This window comes from Cibotium barometz, chromosome 42, assembly GCF_041138505.1.
Source record: "Cibotium barometz isolate CiBa-2024 chromosome 42, ASM4113850v1, whole genome shotgun sequence".
Taxonomy (NCBI): domain Eukaryota; kingdom Viridiplantae; phylum Streptophyta; class Polypodiopsida; order Cyatheales; family Cibotiaceae; genus Cibotium; species Cibotium barometz.
The window spans coordinates 1,499,927-1,512,331 of NC_141087.1; the positions used below are offsets into that span (position 1 = coordinate 1,499,927).

Here is a 12,405-nt window from a genome sequence, read left to right on the forward strand (position 1 = left end):
CAGTCAGTGTATGTGATCATTGTCTGCACAAATAATCAGATAATCATGGACTTCCCCACCACTGGAGGTGAGTACTCACTCTCACAAGGTAATCCGGTTCTCCCATAATCCCTTGGAATCTGTTCCATCACATGAAAGTCTTCAAAATTGAAGCATAAATGAATGTGTGCTGAATTTACCTCTTTTTCATGCTTGTGTAGTGGTAGGGCAGCCTCTCACTCCTTGAAAACAGTCTGGATAGCACTATGTAACCTTCAAATCAGCCCTAAAAGAGGCCAACCAGCAACAAATCTCCTCCAGGTAGCAATAGGGTAAATATTTTGAGTGGTTTGCTTTCCCGAGCAATAGGGTAAATAGCAGCCCGAGGGCTAGATGCAAATGCTCAGCACCCTCAAAGCAGGCAAAATACAAATGGGGGACGGGTATTTCCCTCCATGGCTGGCCACTCTTGGAGGGAACCTACCTCATACAAGAGAGAAGAAAAAACGCCTGCGGGGAGGGGGGGGGAGGGGGAGGGGGAGGGGGAGGGGGAGGGGGCGAACTGACAGCTCGATCAACGAGAGAGAGACCCGTGCACCATGTGCGCAAGAAGGCCTCTTGCCATCTACGCATGCGATCTGACCCACCCTACAGCTTCCCCCATTGACCATGGAGGGTATGAATGATGTCGGTCCAAATGGAGAGGATGGACTCACCTAGAGGGGTGAGTGTCCCCAGTCCGGACATTTCCCTGCATGAAAGGGGTCAAGTGGACTCCACAATGTCTAAATATTTGGAAAGTACAAACTTTTGCAATGGAGGGCTATCCAATACAAAAGATCAAAGACCTGAAGCTTGCTCTAGGCGCTCGAGAAGGCTTCTTGGACACAGAAATGGGCATTGGAGCTCAAGGGTCAAGTGAAAAGCTTGTATGGCGAGCTCTCGAGGATTTGGGAAGTACAAGCTTTCAGAATGGGGGAGCTATCCAATACAAGAGATCAAAGACCTGAAGCTTGCTCTAGGCACTCGAGAAGGCTTCTTGGACACAAAAATGGGCATTGGAGCTCAAGGGTCAAGTGGAAAGCATGTATGGTGACCTCTCGAGGATTTGGGAAAGATCTAGTATTGAAACATGGTTCTACATGGTGCTCCCATAAGGTGGAATACAAAGGATCACACTCCTAAAATCAAGTAGGGCTACTATTTTTAGACAATCCCCAATGGAAATTTCATTCTTTAGTGGTGAAGTTTATGGGTGGGAACCATCTCTTAAATTGGGAGATGTGGCACGATAGTGGACCAAAGTGAGACAAGTGGGGTCACACTTGTCATTATAGCTTTTGCTTGCCATTCTGGCTCTCATGATAGCCCCAAATCTATAAATTTGAGCCCTCTCTCTTCATTTGAGAAAGGCATATTGTTACAAATTGGCAACCTTTCTCTATTCTTGATGGTTCTCTACTCCAAGGTTATGGCTCTCTACCACCGCTACAGGCTGCCCTAATGCTGGCTGCTCTATTTCTCTCTCTTTGTAAGGCTGCCCATGAAGTATACCGACTGTTGGGGACCATTTTGAAGGCTTTCACCGCGAAGAAATATTGAAGGCAAGGGTATTTGATCATTATAATATTATGATTTTCAGCCTTATGGGCTTATGGACAGCTTTATGGGCTTATGATTCAGCCATATAGGCTATGGACAGCTTTATGGGCTTATGATTCAGCGATATGGGCATATGGACAGCTACGTGGGCTATTGGATAAGCTGTGTTGGCTGGTATCCACACGGAATATACATATTCTTGGCTGTATATGAATTAATTATGGTTTATTAGTAAATCTATGGTTACTGGCTATTTATGATTGGATGGTTAATTATAGCAGCAGTAGTCACTATATAAGTGACTTATGGGTTTATTATTATGTCTCTTGACTAGCGGTCAACGATGGACCAGGATTACCGTCGGAAACATGATTGGATTCAATGGATCACGAACGGTCATGCTGAAGGCCTCAACAGGCAAGCATTGGTGGTATACTAGTGCTGACTAGCATTGTTCGTGAGATTGGAGCCTTGCCTCCGGCTCAAGGGTGATTCCAGATCAAATCTACGGTTGGGAGGTGAACTAGCCTGCACCTCTTCTATTTGGTACTTAGTTGGTTGTTTGTGTTTAGGGAGATTTGTATCCGAGGAATCCTAAATGTGGAAGCAAGAGTAAGGTTTGTTCCAAGTTTGCATTGGACTCCGGTATTTCTCTCGGTCACCCTATCTATGTTTGATCTGCAAGTATGTTGTGTACTTAACGCTAATCCCCAAGATTTGTGGCCTAAAACAGTAGTGTTAGGGAAGCCTTGGGATTAGGGAAAGCAAGATGATACGAGTGGCTAAGGTGGATTATTAGTAAATCTATGGTTACTGGCTATTTATGACTCGATGGTTAATTACAGTGACTAATGGGTTTATTATTTTGTCTCTTGACTACTGGTCTCTGATGGACCAAGATTACCATCAGAACATGATTGGATTCGATGGCATGCCGAAGGCCTCAGTAGGTAGGCATTGATGGTATATGTTACGTACCTAGTACTAATCTTTAGGCTAATCTAGCACGGCTAGGGGATCCATGGGATTAGAGGAAGAAGACTAATGCAGGCGGCTAAGGCTCATGGTTAATAATACAAAGCATACTGCTATATTTAGCAGTATACTTGGTATTACTAACCATGAGCCTTAGCCGCCTATATCAGCCTGCTTCCTCTAATCTCAAGGCTCTCCTAGCCCTGCTGGATTAGACCACTAATCCTAAAGGTACGTAACAGTATACCAATGTTGACTAGCATGGTTCGTGGGATTGGAGCCTTAGCCTCCAGCTCAGAGGTGATTCGGGATGGAATCTACGGTTGGGAGGTGAGCTAGCCTACACCTCTGTTGGGGTAAAGGCGTTATGCCCACCCTTATAGTGTGTACAAGCCCATAAGTTATAGTACATAGTACACTTAGTACTTTTAATGTACTAAGTGCACTATGTGTACTAGTGCAATATACATGTGTGATAGGGGAGTCACACACTCAATGCTTGAGTTGACTTATCCCCACAACTCTCTCTCTCTCTCTCTCCCTTGTTTCTCTGTGTATGTCTCCCACATGACACTCTAACCCTAACTCCCATTCAACTGGTATCAGAGCTAGAAGGGAGTTTCTCCACCTAGGTTCGGACCACCTATGTTTCAGCAATTTCCATCTGCCTATGATTTGCCTGTAAGTACTTCAGGGACTGGATTAAGCACTGTTGCGAAAATAGGTATCGGGGTGGCAATACCAGTGCTGTTTCTGGCAGTCCTTGCGGTGGGTGGCTTCGCTTGTTTACAGAATCGGCGCAGGCAACGCAGCAGGTAGCCTACGCTACCCAGCAGGCAACAACCACGCTGCCCAGCAGGCGCACTTCAGCACACCAACATCAGAGCGACTGGAAGCGTTGGTCGACCGCTGGCCACCAGGCGAATACACGAGCGTGGAGTTCCAGCGCACAGCAGGCGGACACATAAAAGCAGCGCCATTCAACTATTCGACTGGGTGTGTAGAAGCGCTGGCCGCTATCGCTGGACGTAGGCAACTGAGCGTGGAGGCGGCGAGCTTTGTCAGGGCGGGTGGGACGAGTGATGCGAACAATACCAGGTAGCTGCCTGTACTCCCAGCAGCGCACGCGCAGCAGGAAGCGCATCACATCCGACTGCTTCTTCCACCATAGCTCCTCCAGGTACTTGTAAGCCCCCATGGACTCGCTGCTGCTCAGCTAGACCGCAGCCCTGCTACTCGCTCGCAAAAGAGTACTCCATCAGGGAGTAAGAGCTAGACGGCTGCAGGGTGGCCAGCCATCTGAGCATCAGCTACAGCTACAGCAAATATCACCAACAGCTTGTGTCTCCACGAATTCTGCAACACGCCTGAAGAGCCCTCCAACACCATCAGATTTCTGCAAAGCAGCACCAAATTCATCACCCATTTTTTTTTCCGCAACAAAAAATCAGAAATTACAAGGTATTCTACTTCAATTTTTTTTTTGGATTTGCAATTGAGCAGGTACAATCATCAATTGAGTAGGTACAGGTGCCGAATTGCTCAATTTCTGAGCAATTTTGGCAAAATTGGGTGACATTGGTCACAATCAGGATCAATTTGCAGGAAATTGGTCACAATCAGGATCAATTTGCACGAAATTGGATTTCGAAATTTGGGGCTTTTGATGTAATTGTGCAATTAAGCATTCATACATGCTGTATGATGTGAGAAATCGCACATTCGGGCAAAATTGCAGCAAATTGCAGTGCAAATCAAGGGGCTTTTGTGCCGATTGGATTGATTTGCATGCAGGCAATCGCATTTGATGCTTTGGGCAATGTGTTGATGCTTGACAAGCACTCAATGTGCCTGTAAATCAAGGGGCTTTCATGTATTGAATGTATATGTGGCCAGGGGGAAGCATCGCAAAGACTCTGGATGCCTTCATGTGCATCAATGTACCATGTATGATCAGCAATTGATCTTAAATCAAGGGGCTTTTCAAGATTTTATGCTTGTTAAGCTTGGCAAAGCAGCAGGCAAGACATTTATGCCTTGAATCCTCAGAAATCAGCTTGCAGTCAAGGGGCTTTTGCCCAATTTCTGTTCGGGACTGTTGTCTGCAGTGTTCGGGACTATAAAAGTCTGATTTTCACTCATTTGGACAGCCAGGATAGCATTTATTGCTACTGTACCTGTTGGTACAGATTTGGTACAGCTTTGTGCAAGTTTTGGCATGGCTGTACACTGAATTGAGTGAGGAAAAGGTTCAATTTCAGCTGCTGTACTTGTCGGTACAGGTTTGGTTTTCATCATTTGTGAGCAATTGGTACTGTTGTACAGTACTTTGGAAGGGCAACAGAGCACATTTAAGGTGCTGTCCTAAATCTGCAGCAACCAGATTTTGCTGATTTCATCACATACAGTGGGAGAAAAGTTGCATTTGTGCTTCCACAGTGGGAGATAAAGCTTGGGAGAACAACTGTGAGCACTTTGTGTGCTTTTGGTGCAGTGTTTGCACATTTTGCAGGGAGTCAGGCATTGACAGGTTGCATATTGCTATGGCAACCACAGGTGAGAGCTCTTCAATGCTTCACATCAAGAACCTTGAAGGCTCACATAACTATGATATTTGGCAAACCCAGTGCTATAATGTGTTGCTCCAGAAGAAGAAGCACAAGCCTATCAAAGAAAGGAGTGTAATGCCCGCTTCTCTTACTGCTGAAGAGTGGGAAGATATGGATGAGCTGGCAAGATCTACTATCATGTTGTCTGTGTCAGACTCATTACTTTTCAGCATTCATGAAGAGAAGACAGCTTGGGGAATGTGGCAGAGATTGCAGGACTTGTATGCCCAGCAAAGTGCCTCAAGCAAAGTGTATTGGTTGAAGAAACTCATAGGTCTTCAGATGAAGGAAGGGGCGTCTATGGCAGCCCATCTAAATGAGTTTAATGGTATTGTCAGCCAAGTTATAAATCAAAAGTTGGCAATGGACGATGAGTTCAAAGCCACTTTTCTATTATGCACTTTGCCAGAGAGTTGGGACACATTCAGGACAGCCACTAGCAATTCGAATGCTATGCTGTCATATGCAGATGTTGAGGGTGCTCTTCTTCAAGAAGAGATGAACAGGAAAAACAACTCTGTTGGAAAGTCCAATGCAATGAATGCACGTGGGAGATCCCAGCAAAGGGGAAAAAGCCAAGAACGGGGAAGGAGCGAGTCTCGCTCCAAAAAGGACTTGGAATGCCATTATTGTGGCAAGAAGGGACACATTAAAAAGCAATGCTACAAATGGAAAAATGATCAAAAAGAAAAGGGAAAAGGCAAAGACAAAGACAAGGATGAAGCCAAAGATGTAAAGCCAAAGGGCAAAAGTGGAGTCAAGATTGAAGAAATCAATGTGTCACATGCAGGTGACAGTGAGGATGAGGTCCTATTTACGTCTTCCCTTGATGCCCATTCACTTCTTACAGTTGGTCATGGTATGCACTCATGGATCATTGATTCAGGTGCCTCCTTTCATGTCACAGGTTGCAGAGACTTGTTTGTCAGGTATACTGCTGGCAATGAAGGAGTGGTTTATTTGGGTGATAACCATGCATGCAAGATTCTTGGCAGAGGTGATGTGAGGCTTGTGTTTTCAGATGGCTCACAGCTTATGCTCCATGATGTCAGGCATGTGCCTGAGACCAAGAAGAACCTGCTTTCTACTGGACAGCTTGATGATGCTGATTATGTTACCACATTTGGTAGTGGAAAGTGGAAAATTAGTAAGGGCTCACTGGTTGTTGCCAGAGGCTCTAAGGTGGACACTCTTTACTTCATGCATGCAGGTGTTTGTCACCATGCTAATGTAAATGCAACCGAGCTGCCGGAAATCTCTATGTGGCATAGCCGGTTGGGACACATGAGTGTCAAAGGAATGGTGCAATTGTCTCGTTTGGGTTACTTGCCTTCTCTAAAGTTTTCAAGTTTTCAGTTTTGTGAGCATTGTATATATGTCAGGCAACTGCAGTGCCCCCACAAGAAAGCTCTTGGACAGAAAGATGCTCAGTTAGAGCTTGTGCATACAGATGTATGTGAGATGCCTCAGCTTTCTTTGGGAGGGGCAAAATACTTTGTCTTTTATAGATGATGCCACACGCAAGGTGTGGGTTTATCCTCTTCGTTTGAAGAGTGATACATTCTCAGTGTTTCAGAAGTTTGTTGCTCTTGTTGAGAATCAAACTGGCAAAACACTGAAGGCTTTGCGTTCCGACAATGGTGGAGAGTATATATCCAAACAGTTTCAGGACTTTTGTGATGCTAAAGGCATCAAGAGGGAGCTCTCTACTCCTTATGATCCTCCACAAAACGGGACAGCAGAGAGGATGAACAGGACCATTCAGGAGAAGGTCCGTTCTATGTTGTCACATGCTGCGTTACCTCATGGTTTTTGGGCTGAAGCTGTTATGACAGCCGTTCACCTTATAAATAGGTCACCTAACACGAGGCTTGGTGGGAAAGTGTCAGAAGAAGTATGGACAGGGAAGCCTCCGTCATACAAGCACTTGAGAGTGTTTGGTTGCGTTGCGTACGTGCACCTACGTAGGAAAATGCGCACCAAACTTGATCCTAAGTCTCACAAATGCATATTCCTAGGATATGGTGACAGAGGTGAAATGGGGTATAGACTTTGGGATCCCGTGAATAGAAAGATTATACGCAGCAATGATGTCATTTTTGATGAAACATGCATGTATAAGGAGCCTGCAAGGCAACAGGAGCCTAGCAGAGTCATCTTTGATGATGATGGACATCATGGACAACAACCAAGGGCTGTAAATCAGCCATTACAACAGCAAAACCAGCCCTTAAATGGTGCTGAAAATGGTGCAAATGGACAGCCAGAGATGGCAGAAGATATCCCTATGGATATCCCAGAGTTAGAGGAAATACCGGGCATGATTTTTCAGCCTTATGGGGAACAGGAGCCACCAATGGGTGATATGCAAGCTGGACAGCAACCTGCAAATGATGGTCATTGGGTACGGAGGTCCACAAGACCCTCCAGAGCCCCTGACAGGTTTGTTCCAGGGGTTGACTACTTGATGCTCACTGACTGTGGGGAGCCCTCATGTTACAAGCAGGCTTTACAGAGGGCAGACAAAGCTCTATGGGAGCGTGCCATGAAGTCAGAGATGGATTCTCTGCACAAAAATGGAACATGGAAGTTGGTGCATTTGCCTGCAGGCAAGAAGGTTTTGCCATGCAAATGGGTTTACAGGCTCAAAGTTGCACCAGATGCAAAGCCAAGATACAAAGCCAGGTTAGTGGCTAAGGGCTTCAAGCAGGAATATGGTGTGGACTTTGATGAGATCTTCTCTCTAGTGGTCAAAATGACCACACTTAGAGCTGTGTTAGCTTTGGTTGCACATGATGATCTGGACTTGATTCAGATGGATGTGAAGACTGCTTTTCTTCATGGTGATCTCCATGAGGAGATATATATGCAACAACCAGAGGGTTATGCAGTGAGTGGAAAGGAGAAGCTTGTATGCAAGCTGAAAAAGAGTCTTTATGGGCTCAAACAGGCACCAAGGGAATGGTATCATAAATTTGATACATTCATGAAATCCCAGAAATTCAGGAGAAGTGACATAGATCACTGCTTGTACACCAAGAAAGCTTTGGATGGCAGTCTATTGATCCTCATCTTGTATGTTGATGATATGTTTATTGCCGGGAAATCTCGTAAAGAGATGAATGCCTTGAAGCAGAGGCTGCATCAAACCTTTGATATGAAGGATTTGGGTGATGCAAATCACATTTTGGGTATGCGGATACTTCGGGACAGAAATCAGCATGTGTTGTATTTGTCTCAGAAGGAATACATTGGCAAAGTCTTGCAACGGTTCAATATGGACGGGGGGAAGAAGACTAGTACTCCTTTGCCTCCATATGTGAAACTCAGTGCTATGGACAGCCCACAGTCAGATAGAGATAGGGCTGATATGGCCAAGATTCCGTATGCTTCAGCTTGTGGCAGTCTCATGTATGCCATGGTTGCTACTAGTCCGGACATTGCATTTGCGGTGGGAGTGGTTTCTAGATACATGGCCAACCCTGGCAAGAAGCATTGGGAAGCAGTGAAAGGTGTCATGAGATACCTGAAGGGCACACAGGATATGTGCATTTGTTTTGGCAAACAGGATGCATTAGTACATGGTTACACGGATTCGGATTATGCCGGTCATCCAGATAACCGGAAGTCTACTACCGGTTATGTGTTTACATTCACAGGAGGTGCTGTGTCATGGATATCCAGGATGCAGAAGTGCACAGCCTTATCTACTACAGAGGCCGAGTATATTGCAGCCACAGAGGCTTGCAAGGAGGCATTATGGCTATCTAGGTTAGTGGTTGATTTGGGTTATACAGGGGATATTCCATTGTTGCATTGTGACAGTCAGAGTGCCATCCAGTTGGCAAAGAACCCTGTCTTTCATGCAAAGACGAAGCATGTGGATTTGAAGTATCACTTCATCAGAGAGGTGATAGAGAACAAGCAAATTCAGCTTGTTAAGATTCATACGGATGACAACCCGGCTGATCTGTTGACAAAGAGTTTGCCTCCGGAGCGGTTTGCTCATTGCAGACACTTGATGGGCATTGGATGAGGCCAGTTTCAGCCTTGATATGGCCTTGTATATTATCATGTACATGCTAATTTTTCTTTTCCTTCATTTAAGGGCACTTTGCCTTTAAGTGGGAGGTTGTTGGGGTAAAGGCGTTATGCCCACCCTTATAGTGTGTACAAGCCCATAAGTTATAGTACATAGTACACTTAGTACTTTTAATGTACTAAGTGCACTATGTGTACTAGTGCAATATACATGTGTGATAGGGAAGTCACACACTGAATGCTTGAGTTGACTTATCCCCACAACTCTCTCTCTCTCTCTCCCTTGTTTCTCTGTGTGTGTCTCCCACATGACACTCTAACCCTAACTCCCATTCAACGTTGTTGGGGTAAAGGCGTTATGCCCACCCTTATAGTGTGTACAAGCCCATAAGTTATAGTACATAGTACACTTAGTACTTTTAATGTACTAAGTGCACTATGTGTACTAGTGCAATATACATGTGTGATAGGGGAGTCACACACTCAATGCTTGAGTTGACTTATCCCCACAACTCTCTCTCTCTCTCTCTCCCTTGTTTCTCTGTGTATGTCTCCCACATGACACTCTAACCCTAACTCCCATTCACACCTCTTCTATTTGGTACTAATTTGATTGTTTGTGTTTAGGGAGATCCTGGTGGATCTTACACCAAGGCTCTACCGCATTGGCACGGGTGGAAACTGTATTAATCTTGCAGTGAAAGAGTCAGAGGGCCTGCCCACATGCTGCCTCCTCATAGAAAGTAGTGGGGCTGGCCTCAGTCACCCCCTCAAGTGATAGCATGTGGTGGGGACCGCACCGACATGTATAGGCCAAGGATCCTCTGCCAAACCTGTTGCACTTTGGGACGGTCCCAAAGGCAGTGCCACTGCAACTCCATGGGCTGGCTACATTGCACGCACTATGCTGGCCATCCTCCAATGGCCAACCACTTGCCAATAGGGAGGCTGCGGGGAAGAGTGTGACCTTCCTAGACCGATAACTATCCCATAGTTGCCTCCAAAAATCTCCGAGGAAGCGTGAAGAGATGCCAGTGGTCTGCCGCTGCCGAGGTGCCATCGATCTCATAAATCTGGATCCTATGACCCATCCTCGCCGAATAATGAAAAAAGGGTGTGGTCGGGATCTCCGGGCTGAAGGGATCCTACCACTCCCACTCGCCTAGATCCCACTCGACGTGAGTCAGAGGCCAGCTCTTCCAGAGCCATAGGCACCAAGTACTATTGTGGGCCACATTGACAGATGCTCCTGCGATAACTGCTCGAAACGGTTCTCTAAAATGACCTTTTCCACCCAAGCCCTTTCGGGCTATCTCGCTTGGCGACGGCATGCTGCTCTGGTTGGGCATTTGCACTGCCTCCACCCAATTGTTTGCCACTTACTCCCATCCTCGTCATTAGGGGTAGGGTGCTAAGGCTATGTCACCAAAGGAAGAGGTGGCACTGAGGCTCTTGGTCTGCTCCTTCCACTTTGCAGGGGGGAGGGGGGTGGACTGGCGTGCGGAGCTCGCTTGGCATGGCAACGAGGGCAAGCTCTGGTGAGGTGACCCATCTGACAGCAAATGAAGCACTCGCTAGGAAGGCTTGAATACTCCACCCGCTGAAGAATGGGGTCCCCCCAGAGGCATCGAGGAAAGATGACATGCGCTACTATCTACGGAGAGGAAATGCTGATGCGGAGTGATGGAATCCCAACCACCTGCACCAGCATCGAGGCGGTTGTTGCCCGGGATTCCAACACTTGCCCTATCGTTCTCCCAGTGACGGGGAGAAGAGGAAGGTACTCCTTCGTAAGGCCTGGAAAGCAGACTGTGACCAGGAATCCAGATACTCTAGCGCGAGGGTCAAAGGAAATAATCATCATTAGATCTGAGTTTTGATGTTGCCGCCGCCATCATCATCATCATTAGATCTGCGTTTTGATGCTGCCGCTTGCATCATCATCAGGGCTGCGTTTTTCTGTCCACACTGATTCTGTGAGTTTTTCTATACCCTATTGGCAGCACCACTTCTGCATTTTCAGCTCTCATCATCGGACAAGGTTGCAAGGCTTGCAAGAGAAGCATCCCCTAGCTCCGTGGGCCATTCAGAGAAGCAAAATGCAAGCAATCTTCAAGGCAACCACATCTAGATCCAGCAGGCCTTTTCTTAGCAGTGAAGGAGAAAACACAAGGCCTCAGGGTGTGCCCACAAGCAACCAGCAGCAACCTCTCTGCCGACTCACCACCTGCTGCCCGCGCTCCAGCTACCTGGCGTTTTTCTGGCAACTGCCCCTCTGTTGCACTTTTTGCTCAGTTCCAGTCGCCTGCGCAGCATGCCCTCCTCTGCCATGTGTTCACCACCATCTTCTCCTCTCCGTGACGTCCTCCTCCGGTCCTCTACCCTGGTTATCATGCCTAAAACGATTGTAACCATCTGTACTGCAAACATCATCATGAGACATCTTTTCTATTTTCTTTTCTCTTTTTTCTTTTTTCCTTTCTAGCTGTAGTTACCATTTTTCACCGCCCGTAGGCGATGTCGCAGAGGAAGCACCTTGTGGGGTTTTACAGAACTCACCTTGTCGCGCAACAAGTGTCACCTCCAATGCTCGTTCATGAGGAAAATACCATAAGCCCCACCATCAACTGCTAGAGCTATGAGTTTCGCTCTAGGGAAGGGAGAAAAGAGTGATTCTATTCTTCCTAAGAGATTAGTTGAGGAAGACCAGCAGACTAGTTCAAGCTCTAGTGCTATTGATATGGCATACTCGAAGCAAGTGGATCTTCAAAGTGGGATTCTCCTGAGAGAAGGCTCATTCGAGAGATTATGACTAAATTTTCAGATGTGTTTGCAAAGGAACTACCTCTTGGTTTACCCTCGAGAAGAGATGATGTAGACCATAAGATTGAGCTATTACCTACGGCTCAACCCGCATTTAGGTAGCCTTATAGGTTAAGCCGAATTAAAGAGGATGAAGCTGCTAGACAGCTTCAGGAGCACCTCCGTATGGGGCTTGTAAGACCTAGTAAGTCGCCGTGGGATGCACCTGTCCTTTTAGTAGACAAGAAAGATAAGACCAAGAGAATGTGTGTTGATTACAAGGGCCTTAACAAATTTACAGTTAAGAATAAATATCCATTGCCAAGGATGGATGACCTTATTGATCGGCTTTGTGGAGCGCAATACTTCATGAAGATCGATTTGAGGATAGGTTATC

At 46.3% G+C, this 12,405-nt stretch overlaps 1 protein-coding gene across 3 annotated transcripts in view; it reads right to left on the reverse strand.

Annotated features, from left to right (window-relative positions):
* Window positions 1-12,405, reverse strand: part of LOC147614041 (sodium/hydrogen exchanger 6-like) — a 96,069-nt gene that overhangs the window by 23,921 nt on the left and 59,743 nt on the right. The gene's annotated exons all lie outside the window — the stretch shown is intronic.